Source organism: Oryx dammah, unplaced genomic scaffold (genome assembly GCF_014754425.2).
Source record: "Oryx dammah isolate SB20612 unplaced genomic scaffold, SCBI_Odam_1.1 HiC_scaffold_8, whole genome shotgun sequence".
NCBI lineage: Eukaryota > Metazoa > Chordata > Mammalia > Artiodactyla > Bovidae > Oryx > Oryx dammah.
In genome coordinates this window covers 46,723,023-46,734,178 of record NW_024070192.1, presented here as the reverse complement: position 1 = coordinate 46,734,178, position 11,156 = coordinate 46,723,023, and the positions used below count along the sequence as shown (strand labels likewise).

The window sequence follows — 11,156 nt, the reverse complement described above, 5'->3', positions numbered from 1 at the left end:
TGGAGCCAAAATAAAGAAAAAAAATTAAAGATACTACCATAGACCGGATGATTTATGAGCAATAGAAATTTATTTCTTATAGTTCTGGAGGCTAGAATTTTGAGATCAGTTTTCCAGTATGGTGAATCCTGGCAAGAGCCTTCTTCTGGGCTATACACTGCCTACTTCTTATATCCTCACATGGTAGAAAGACGGGAGAGAAATATCTGGGGTCTCTTTATAAGGGCACTAATCCCATTCATTAGGGTTCCACCCTCATGACTTAATTACCTCTCAGGTTCCCACATCCTAATACTATCATGGACCACAGCCTTGTCTAACTCAGTGAAACTAGGCCATGCTGTGTGGGGCCACCCAAGACGGACGGGTCATGGCAGAGAGGTCTGACAGAATGTGGTCCACTGGAGAAGGGAATGGCAAACCACTTCAGTATTCCTGCCTCGAGAACCCTATGAACAGTATGAAAAGGCAAAAAGATAGGACATTGAAAGATGAATTCCCCAGGTCGGTAGGTGCCCGATATGCTACTGGAGGTCAGTGGAGAAATAACTCCAGAAAGGATGAAGGGATGGAGCCAAAGCAAATACAGCACCCAGCTGTGGATGGGGCTGGTGATAGAAGCAAGGTCTGATGCTGAAAAGAGCAATAATGCATAGGAACCTGGAATGTCAGGTCCATGAATCAAAGCAAATTGGAAGTGGTCAAACAGGAGGTGGCAAGAGTGAACGTCGACATTCTAGGAATCAGCGAACTAAGATGGACGGGAACGGGAGAATGTAACTCAGATGACCATTATATCTACTACTGCGGGCAGGAATCCCTCAGAAGAAATGGAGTAGCCATCATAGTCAACAAAAGAGTCTGAAATGCAGTACTTGGATGCAGTCTCAAAAATGACAGAATGATCTCTTTTCATTTCCAAGGCAAACCATTCAATATTACAGTAATCCAAGTCTATGCCCCGACCAGTTGCTGAAGAGGCTGAAGTTGAACGGTTCTATGAAGACCTACAAGACCTTCTAGAACTAACACCCAAAAAAGATGTCCTTTTCATTATATGGCACTAGAATGCAAAAGCAGGAAGTCAAGAAACACCTGGAGTAACAGGCAAATTTGGCCTTGGAGTATAGAATGAAGCAGGGCAAAGGCTAATAGAGTTTTGCCAAGAGAACTCACTTGTCATAGCAAAGAGAAGACTCTACACATGGACATCACCAGACGGTCAACACTGAAATCAAATTGATTATATTCTTTGCAGCCAAAGATGGAGAAGCTCTATTCAGTCAGCAAAAACAAGACCGGGAGAGGACTGTGGCTCAGATCATGAACTCCTTATTTCCAAATTCAAACTTAAATGAAGAAAGTGGGGAAAACCACTAGACCATCAAGGTATGACTTAAATCAAACCCCTTATGACTGTACAGTGGAAGTGAGAAATAGATTTAAGGGACTAGATCTGATAAACAGAGTGCCTGATGAGCTATGGCCAGAGGTTCATGACACTGTACAGGAGACAGGCATCAAAACCATCCCCAAGAAAAAGAAATGCAAAAAAGCAAAATGGCTGTCTGAGGAGGCCTTACAAAAAGCTGTGAAAAGAAGAGAAGTGAAAAGCAAAGGAGAAAAGGAAAGATATACCCATTTGAATGCAGAGTTCCAAAGAATAGCAAGGAGAGATAAGAAAGCCTTCCTCAGTGATCAATGCAAAGAAATAGAGGAAAACAATAGAATGGGAAAGACTAGAGATCTCTTTAAGAAAATTAGAGATACCAAGAGAACATTTCATGCAAAGATGGGCTCAATAAAGGACAGAAATGGTATGGACCTAACAGAAGCAGAAGATATTAAGAAGAGGTGGCAAGAATACACAGAAGAACTGTACAAAAAAGATCTTCATGACCCAGACAATCACAATGGTGTGATCACTCACACTCACCTAGAGCCAGACATCCTGGAATGTGAAGTCAAGCGGGCTTTAGGCAGCATCATTACGAACAAAGCTAGTGGAGGTGATGGAATTCCAGCTGAGCTATTTCAAATCTTAAAACATGATGCTTTGAAAGCACTGCACTCAATATGTCAGCAAATTTGGAAAACTCAGCAGTGGCCACAGGACTGGAAAAGGTCAGTTTTCATTCCAATCCCAAAGAAAGGTAATGCCAAAGAATGCTCAAACTACTGCACAATTGCACTCATCTCACACGCTAGTAAAGTAATGCTCAAAATTCTCCAAGCCAGGCTTCAGCAATATAAGAATTGTGAACTTCCAGATGTTCAAGCTGGTTTTAGAAAAGGCAGAGAAACCAGAGATCAAATTGCCAGCATCCGCTGGATCATGGAAAAAGCAAGAGAGTTCCAGAAAAACATCTATTTCTGCTTTACTGACTATGCCAAAGCCTTTGACTGTGTGGATCAATAAACTGTGGAAAATTCTGAAAGAGATGGGAATACCAGACCACCTGACTTGCCTCTTGAGAAACCTGTATGCAGGTCAGGAAGCAACAGTTAACACTGGACATGGAACAACAGACTGGTTCCAAATAGGAAAAGGAGTACGTCAAGGCTGTATATTGTCACCCTGCTTATTTAACGTCTATGCAGAGTACATTGTGAGAAACGCTGGGCTGGAGGAAGCACAAGCTGGAATCAAGATTGCCGGAAGAAATATCAATAACGTCAGATATGCAGATGACACCACTCTTATGGCAGAAAGTGAAGAAGAACTAAAGAGCCTCTTGATGAAAGTGAAAGAAGAGAGTGAAAAAGTTGGCTTAAAGCTCATCATTCAGAAAACTAAGATCATGGCATCCAGTCCCATCACTTCATGGCAAATAGATGGGGAAACAGTGGAAACAGTGGCTGACTTCATTTGGGGGGGCTCAAAATCACTGCAGATGGTAATTGCGGCCATGAAATTAAAAGATGCTTACTCCTTGGAAAGAAAGTTATGACCAAACTAGACAGCATATTAAAAAGCAGAGACATTATTTTGCCAACAAAGGTCCATCTAGTCAAGGCTATGGTTTTTCCAGTAGTCATGTATGGATGTGAGAGTTGGACTATAAAGAAAGCTGAGCACCGAAGAATTGATGCTTTTGAACTGTGGTGTTGGAGAAGATTCTTGAGAGTCCCTTGGACTTCAAGGAGATCCAATCAGTCCATCCTAAGGGAGATCAGTCCTGGGTGTTCATTGGAAGGACTGATGTTGAGGCTGAAACTCCAATACTTTGGCTACCTGATGCAAAGGGCTGACTTATTTGAGAAGACTCTGATGCTGGGGAAGATCAAGGGCAGGAGAAGGGGACGACAGAGGATGAGATGGTTGGATAACATCACCGACTCAATGGACATGGGTTTGGGTAGACTCCAGCAGTTGCTGATGTATAGGGATGCCTGACATGCTAAGGTTCATGGGGTTGCAAAGGGTCATACATGACTGAGTGGCTGAACTGAACTGAACAAATACTATCACAATGAGCAACAGGATTTCAGCATATGAATCTGGAATTTCAGTCCACAGCAGGGGTAATAGTGAGCTCTTAGTTTGGTGCCAGTTGAGGCTGGTGGAAGATGGCATCTACTCTGTACACTGCATTCAGCTGAGCATATGAAGCTCTCCTTTGCAATCCCTCAGCAATCTTAAGGCTCAATGGGCGCCTCCCGCAGACCATTCCTCTAATAGAACCTGGCTTTAGGGAACACCCATGAAACCATCTCTTGACCGACTATCTCTCTCACAGGCTGAGCAACCACATCTTCCTTGTCCTTTCATTTTTTTCAGGGATCAACCCTGGGAATGGCCAAGAAGCATGCCTGAGCTGAGGCTCTGCCCCCAGAGATGCAAAGGGAAAAAGGGCAAAAATATAAAATAAAGATTATGCAAAAGAATTACCCTGCATGTTTCTCCCATCTCCCTCATCTCCCCGTGTAAATTACCCTATTATTCTGCTCCCTTAGGACTCCTGATCGTCCTTATTTCTTCTTTTGAGCTAAAGTCATTCATGCAGTAAATTAGTTCTTTGCTTCGAAATAGCTCTGATTGTAGCAGTTGCTGCTACCACCAGCAGCAACACCACGTCCCCCGGACAGTTTCCAAAAAAAAAAAGGAGAAAAGAAAGAAAGAAAAAATCTTCAACAACTCTCCCTTCCTCCCACTCTATTCACTCACATGCACAGAGAGACATGGGATGCCCATTTCCTGGGAAATGCTTTCTTATAAAGACAAATAAATGCATGCTGAGAGGGACTGCAGATGAATCCTGAGTAACAACTCAGGATGGGACAAGGGGGATTATAGTCATCAAGACCAAGGGCCAGCAGCCTGAAAACTTCCACTCTGTTCTCCTTCATCAAATACCACGTCTTGGGGGGACTTTCCTGGTGGCCCAGTGGTTAAGACTCCATGCCAAGACTCCCTGTTGCTCCCAATGCACAGGACTGGGTTCAATCCCTGGTCAGGGAACTAGATCTCACATGCCATAACTAAAGATCCCGCATGCAGCAACAAAGCCTAAGTGCAGTCAAATCAAACACACAAACAAAAAACCCAGTCTTGTTTCACCATGGGTTACTGGGGAAGCAGTATAACACAGAGGTGAAGAACCCAGGTTTTGGGTTTGAGTCCTGGGTCTAGACACTTTTTAGCTGTGTAACCTTAGGGAAGTGTCTTAGACCTGAATATTTGTTTCCTTACCTCTGACATATCTCATTCCAGTCTCATGTAACCAGTTGCCTACTCAGTATCTCTTCTTAAACATCTAATATGGCACCCCACTCCAGTACTCTTGCCTGGAAAATCCCACGGAAGGAGGAGTGTGGTGGGCTGCAGTCCATGGGGTCGCTAAGAGTCAGACACGACTGAGCGACTTCATTTTCACTTTTCACTTTCATGCATTGGAGAAGGAAATGGCAACCCACTCCAGTGTTCTTCCCTGGAGGATCCCAGGGACGGGGAGCCTGGTGGGCTGCCATCTATGGGGTTGCACAGAGTCGGACATGACTGAAGTGATTTCGCAGCAGCAGCAGCAGGCAAACAATAGAGGGAGAGGACATATGTATACCTAGAACTGATTCATGCTGATGTATGGCGGAAACCAACACAACATTGTAAAGCAATTATCCTTCAGTTAAAAATAAATACATTTAAAAAGAAAATAAAAGAGGAACAGAAGGGCTCACTTTGGCAGCACTCAAAAAAAAAAAAAAAAAAAAAGAATCAGGAAAGAAAAAAATAATGGGCAAATAAACTCTTGGTCTTCCCTTTCCAAATCTGCTCCTATAGTCTCCCTTTCCCAGAAAATGTCAACTCCATTGAACCTTTGCTCAGGCTAAAGTTTTCAGTGTTATCCTTGACTCTGCTCTTCTCTCACACTCCAAGCTGTCTGTATATCCTAGTGACATTATTTACAGAAACGCAAATTACTTCTTACCACCTCCACTGCTACATGCTGGGTCAAGCCATCATCATTCCTTACCTGGTAATTTCAATAGCCTCCTAACTGATTTTCAAGCTTCCCTCCTTGTTTCCAAAGTAGTTCTTTAAAAACATAAGTCAATTCATATCTTCTCCCTTCAGAATTTTCTAGTGGCTTTTGACTTAGAGTAGAAGCCAGCAGTCTACACAATCTGCTCCATGCCCCCAATACTGATATGACTGTAATTCACTCATGTTGCAGCATACATCACAACTTCACAGCTGAATAATATCCTGTGTGTATATACCACATTTTGCTTATCCATTCACCCACTGATGAATGTATGGGTTGTTTCTACCTTTTGGCTACCGTGACTATTATTGCAATGAACATTGGCGTACTATTATCTGTATCCCTGTTTTCAGTTCTTTTTGGTATACCGAAAGAGTATACCTAAGAGTGGAATTGCTGGGTCATACAGAAATTCTATGCTTAGTTTTTGGTTTTTCTACCAAACTGTTCTCCAGAGTCTGTACCATTTTACATTTCTACTTGAAATGCACAAGAATTCTAATTTCCTCAAATCCTCACTGACACTTGTTGTTTATTATTATTATTAATACCATCTTTGTAGACATGAACTGGTACCTCACTGAGGCACTGATACACACTTCCCTAATGATTTATGATGCTGAACATTTTTTCATGTATTTATTGGCCATTTGTAAATATTCCTTGAAGAAAGGTCTAGTCAAGTCCTTTTCCCCATTTTTAAAATTGGGTTGTTTGTCTTTCTGTTGAATGTAGAAATTCTTTATACAATCTGGGTATTTCAGCTCAGTTCAGTTCAGTTCAATCACTCAGTCGTGTCTGACTGTTTGCGACCCCATGAAGTGCAGCACGTCAGGCCTCCCTGTCCATCACCAACTCCCGGAGTTTACTCAAACTCACATCCATCGAGTTGATTTAGCCCTTATCAAATTATTTGCAAATAATTTCTCCCATTCTGTAGGTTGTCCTTTCAGTTTCTTGATAATGCCTTTTGATACACAAAGTTTTTGATTTTTATGAAGCCCAGTTTATCTGTTTTTCTTCAGTTATTTGTGCTTTTGTCATCAAACCTATGAATCCATTGCCAAATTCAAGATTATATAGATTTCCCACTATGTTTTGTAAAAAATTTATGGTTTTGGTTCTTATATTTAAGTCATAAATCCACTTTGAGTTCATATTTGTATGTGCTCTGAGGTAGGGTCCAACTTCATTCTTTTGCGTGTGGAAACTCAGTGGTCCTAGAACCATATGGTGAAAAGACTGTTCCTTTCCCATTCGATGGACTTGGCACTGTTATTTGAAATCAATTGGCCTTGGACGTATGAGTTTACTTCTGGACTTCCAATTCTCCATTTGTCTACATGTCTATCCTTATGCCAGTACCACACTCTTTTGATTATTGTACCTTTGTAGTAAGTTTTGATATTCAGAAAATGTAGCTATTCAGAATCTCATGTAATTTCACATGAATTTGATGATTAACTTTTGTTTTTCTACAAAATATGATTGGAGTCCTGATAAGGAATTTTTTGAATCTGTAGATCACTTTGAGTTGCATAGACATCTAAACAATATTGCCTTCCTATTTGTGTACATGGGAAGTGTTTCCACGTACTTAGATCTTCTCTAATTTCTTTCAGCAATATTTTGTGGTTTTCAATGTATACATCTTTCACATCCTTGGTTAAATTTATTTCTAAATATTTCATTCTTTTAGATGCTATTCTAAGACTGATTTCTTAACTTCCCCTTCTAAACTGCAGGTGTGTATAAACACAACTGATCTTTTGATGTTATACCCTACAACTTTACTGAATTTTAGTTCTAGTAGATTTCTTGTTGATTATTCTGGATTTTCTACATACAGAATCATGTCATCCATGAATAGAGATAGTTTTACTTCATGCTTTGCCGCTTGGATGCCTTTATTTTTCTTGTCTAATTGCTCTAGCAGTTCAATGTCAAACAGCAATGGTGAAATAGATATCCTAGACTTATTCCAGCACCTACCTTTTGAGTTGCTTTGCTGCTTGTTACTCTCTGCCTTAGTTTCAGTGAATTTGGGAGACTGGATGGGACTATCACATAATTCTGTTATGTATGTTGACCCCAGAAATGCACCCAAGTCTCTTTTAGCAAAAGTTAGTTGTTTTGTACTGAAAAGACCTTTTACGTTATCTAGTCTGCTACTTCTGGAAGCAATACAAGATGACATTTTGAAAAACTCTGACATAGAAAATGACACATTAGCTCTCATGGCCCAGTTTGATGGCCCTCTCTCCATTTCACCCAGAATAATAGTAAGAAGGAGTATCATGACAATAGAAGCTGAGTCACAAAGAAAATCTGGAAGTTAGTCAAGTTTACAGGGATCAGAGGTATTTGTGGGTTGGGGGCAGGGACTAGGGAAACTGGTTTGAAGGATGAGAAATCAATAGCTCTTGTACCCCATAGAGCAACCAGATTTGTCCCATTTCTCAGCCAGGTGTCTACTCCAGTGTCCTATATGTAGCACCTTGCAACTGTGTCTTCAGTTGCTAGGGAACTTACCCTTGTGAACCGAAGTCACATTTAAGTTTAAACTGCTTGTCTTTCTGTGTGTATATGCATGAGACACACACACACGTGCGCACACACACACACACACACAGAGGAGAGCGATTGGGGAAACATATTTTGGCTCTTCCCCTCTCTTCTCTTGCCTGTTCTTTCTCCGGGGGCCTCAGTATCACCCTCACTTTCTGGGTCTCTGGGTACACCCCTCCCTTAGTTCCTGTAAGCCCAGGTGTGTGGAGGTGGCTGTGATTCCTCCTGCCCAATAAGCTATTGAGATATGTGACCTCCTGCTGATGCCTGGGGGTGATGTTGCCCAGCTACAGTTGCTGGGGGAACCTCAAGTTAGAATTTCTTCACTTCAGGGTATATAAAGTCTCAATCACTCTGGTGAATTAATACCGCTTTTCCCTGGCTAAATGTGAAACTCATATAAGTGAGTGTCTGCTTCTGGGATGATTGAAGTTAGAGCAGTCTTGCTCGGATTCTGTCAATCACCCCTCCCTCCTCTCTACTGAGTGTGTTCAAGCCACAGAGCTTGAGTGGGAGTCTTGAAGGAAATAAAGAGAAATGATTGGCAGCCCTCTGAGCAGCTCCTGTCAGCTGGCAGATACATCCAGAGAGGCCTTCTGGTCTGATGATGGAATTAGTCCCCATTAGTCTTCCGCGGGCTGATGGAAGATACATAACCTCTAGCCTAAGTAAGCTCCTGGTGTGATGGGAAAGATCTACGTCCCGCTTGAAGTAAGCTCCTGGGCTGATGGGGAAGACCTAGTGCCTGCCCTGGAGAACCTCTGGTCCAAAGAGGAAGACACCCTCCCCTGGGAGACGGAAAACGTGATGAACCATTCTGTTCTCAGGTATCCTATTGGGTAGAATCAGGCTGGCTGGGGGTGGCTGTTGACTAGTATTGACATGTGTCCTTGGGAAAGTATGCTGACTGCCTTTCTTACCAATAACGCCTGTGAACCCCAGCTGAACCCTCACTGTCCCTGGAAAATGCTGACCACTCCTTCCTGCCCTCACCCCAAGGCTCTTCTGAGTTTTTCCCACTCTTGACTAGTACTGCAACACCTGTCTTGACTTCCCTATTGAAATTCTAAGCATAGCAAATTGGATAGAATGTTGAATGCTCACAATTGAGTATCTGGCATGGAGATTCTACAATTGTCAACATTTTGCTGTATCTCTTTCATCAAATACCTCTCCATATATCTAGTATTCAATACATCTTATTTCTGGTATATTTTAAAGTAAGATGCAGACCATCAGTATACTGCATTCCAGACACTTCAGCATGCATATAACTAAGTAGAATTAATATTTGCATGTGTTTTCTGTGTGCATATGTATGGGGGAGGGGTGTTACATTTACATGCATGAAACTGTAAAATGCACAAATTATAAGCGTATTCTCTGAGATGTGACAAATACTTTGCGTGTGTAACCCCAATCCGTATAAAGTTATGGAACATTTCTATCAGCCAGGAAATCTGTTCATACCCCCTTTCCAGTCAATCGCTGCTCTCACCCTGCAGAAGTAATCCATTTTAATTTTTATTTTTTTAAACCTTTCTAAAATTTCACATAAATGGAATCAAATAATATGTACTCACATTTTTGAGGTTCACCCATCTATTTATTTTTGGCTGCACTGGGTTCTGTTGCTTTGTGTGGGTTTTCTCCAGTTGCAGCGAGTCGGGGATACTCGTCACTGCAGCGCATGGGCTGCTCATCACAGTGGCTTCTCATGAGGGGCCCAGGCTCTAGGTGCATGTGCTTCCGGAGCTGTGGCTCCTGGGCTCTGTTGCTCCACAGCGTGTGGAATCTTCCTGGACCAGGGATCGAACCAATGTCCCCTGCATGGGTTCGAATCCACCACACCACCAGGGAAGTCCAAGATTCATTCATTTTGTTGCATGTGTTAATACTTTGTCCCTTTTGTATCATCAGGAAGTGGTTAACAATTTGTGTATCCATCTGTTTTCATGAGTAGTTTATTTGAGGTTGTCTTCCAGGGGCTGCCATGAGTAGAGTAGCCATGAATGTTCTTGTACACATCTTTTTGTGGACCTACGTCTTCCTTTCTTTTGAGTGAACGCCTGGAAGTGGAATTGCTGGATCATAGAGCAGACATGCACTCAGTACACCTAACTTACTGTGAAAAGTCTGTTCAGACATTTACCCTTCTTTTTACTGGGTTGGTCATGTTTTATTTATTGCATTGTAGTGGGCTGCTGTCTACGGGGTCGCACAGAGTCGGGCACGACTGAAGCGACTTAGCAGCAGCAGCAGCAGCAGCTCTTTATATATACTTGATACAAGTCCTTTAATGGAGTGTTCTGCACTGTCGTCTACTAGCCTGTGACTTGTTATCCATTTTATTTTTTGAACAGGAAGTTGGGTCTATTGGTGGGTGTGAGTAAGGAGGGAGCAGTGCCAAAGCCCTTAAGAGTGCAGGGCTCACCATTCATCTATGGGATCATGACTAGGGATGTATTTGACCCCATAGGCATCCAGGATGAGCCACAGTTCAGCTGCCATAGCTTCAAATTCATCTGCACTGAACTTGGTAAAGCCCCACGTCTTGGAGACATGGGTCTTCTGGCAACCAGGGAACTTGAACCAGGCCCTGTATAGAACCTCAATCATGCTTCTGGTCCTGCAGCTTGAGGTGACAGACTTGATGACTTGGAAAATGAGGACCCTGGTCACTGTACCCTGGAGCTTTCTGAAGACACCTGGATACCTGTCTAGAGCATTGCCTGGTGACAACATGAAGTCAGACAGAAATGTTCACTGGAAAGCATGGTCTCTAGGGTCTCTCAGGGCAGTCTATGAAGGAAACAGCTTGCATATACTATTGAGGAGGCTGTTGTTTGCAGCCATTGCATATCATCATTTTCTTAATTATGTTTTTGATGAGCAGGAGTTATAAATTTTTATGAAATCTATGTTATCATATTTTCTTTTGATTATTATTACTTTTTGCCTCCTTCCTAAGAAAACTTTGCCTGTCTCCAGGCGATTAAGATATTCTATGTTTTCTTTTGGAAATTTTATAGTTTTAGTTTTTGAGATTAGATCTATGAAAGTCAAAGTATTAGTTGCTAAGTCATATCTGATTCTTTGGGA

The 11,156-nt window shown here is 42.1% G+C and overlaps 1 pseudogene; it reads right to left on the bottom strand.

Moving 5' to 3' along the window:
* Positions 1-10,828: 10,828 nt before the first annotated feature.
* Positions 10,829-10,950, bottom strand: LOC120867451 (annotated as a pseudogene).
* Positions 10,951-11,156: the final 206 nt, after the last annotated feature.